Raw genomic sequence first — 1,603 nt, forward strand, 5'->3', positions numbered from 1 at the left:
CCCCTTCTTATATAAGCCAGAGCCGTGGTGTTGTCCGAGTTGACTTGGACCACCACGCCTCTGACTTCGTTCTCGAAAAACTGCAGTGCTAAGTGCACTGCTAAGAGTTCCTTTGCATTTATGTGCCAGGCCTTCTGTTCTTGTCCAACTGCCTGACACTTCCTTCGTCCCTAGTGTTGCTCCCCACCCACCCCGTGTCCGAAGCGTCTGAGAATAACACTAGGTGAGGGTTCTGAAGGGCCAAGGACACTCCTTCGTTTCTTCTCAGTGTCCTAACCACCATCGTAAGTGGTTTTTTGATACTCTCTCCTATAGGAAAGGTATCCAAAAGATCTCCTTTTCTTCTGTTCCAACTCCTTCTGAGATGGAACTGCAGGGGTCTCAAATTCAGTCTCCCTAGAGAGATGAACTGCTCCAGCGAGGAAAGAGTGCCCAGAAGACTGAGCCATTCCCTCGCTGAGCTTCGTTCTTTCTCTAGGAAGACCGAGATTTCTCCCAACCCTTTCGAGATTCTTTCCTGTGGGATGGATACGCTCGAAAACCCCGAGAATCCATCCGAATCCCCAGATAGACGATAGTCTGACTGGGGATTGTGTGAGACTTCTCGAGGTTTACGAGCAATCCGAGAGATCTGGTCAATTGAAGAGCTATCTCCAAGTCCATCCAAGCACTTTTGTCTTGTCTGCGCTCTTATAAGCCAATCGTCTAGGTAAAGAGATATCCTCACCCCCTTCAGATGTAGCCATCTTGCTACGTTCTCATCAACGCTGTAAACACCTGAGGAGCCGTCGAGAGGCCGAAACACAAAGCTCTGAACTGATAAATCCTTCCGACGAATGATGCACAGGGGACGTTGAAAGTATGCATCTTGCAGGTCGAGGGAGACCATCCAATCTCCTGGACGGAGAGCAGAGAGAACCGAGTTGGATGTCTCCATGGAGAACTTTGTCTTCTCCACGAAGCGATTCAATGCACTCACGTCCAGGACAGGCCTCCACCCCCCCGAGGCTTTCGGCACCAAAAATAGGCGATTGTAAAAAACCTCGGGAGTGCGGATCCTGTACTACCTCGATGGCCTCCTTCCAACACATTTGTTTTGCTGCACCAGTCCAAGAAGGATCTCTCTCTTTACAGGGTCCTTGTATCTCGCTGACAGCTCCCTCTGGAGTCGTCGTCAATGGAGGTCTGTTCTTGAAGGGGATGAGGTATCCTTTCCTCAGCACTTGCAGGGACCAAGAATCTGCTTTCATTGAAGCCCATGCTTCCGAGAATCCCAGACGTCTGGCCCCTACTGGTTGATTGAGGACTGGAATCATTCATTTTGCGTTCTTCTTTGGAACTCTAATGGAAGATCTTCCTCTTTTCTCTCCTCCTCTCTTCCGTTGGGCTCGGCTAAAAGCTCTACCTCGAAAGGGCTGTTGGGCAGGTGTTTGGCTCCCTCTTCGAGACAGAAGCAGCTGGCCTAGGCTTCTTAGCAGAAATGTACCAGCAAATCCTGTGTGCCTTCTCAGTAAGCGTATGGGAAATGTCCTTTACCAACTGAGAATGGAAACAGCTGTTTAGACAGAGGGGCGTATAAAAGAGAAGCCCTCTGTACTGGAGA

This window comes from Macrobrachium nipponense, chromosome 14 (genome assembly GCF_015104395.2).
Source record: "Macrobrachium nipponense isolate FS-2020 chromosome 14, ASM1510439v2, whole genome shotgun sequence".
In the NCBI taxonomy this organism is placed as follows: Eukaryota; Metazoa; Arthropoda; class Malacostraca; order Decapoda; family Palaemonidae; genus Macrobrachium; species Macrobrachium nipponense.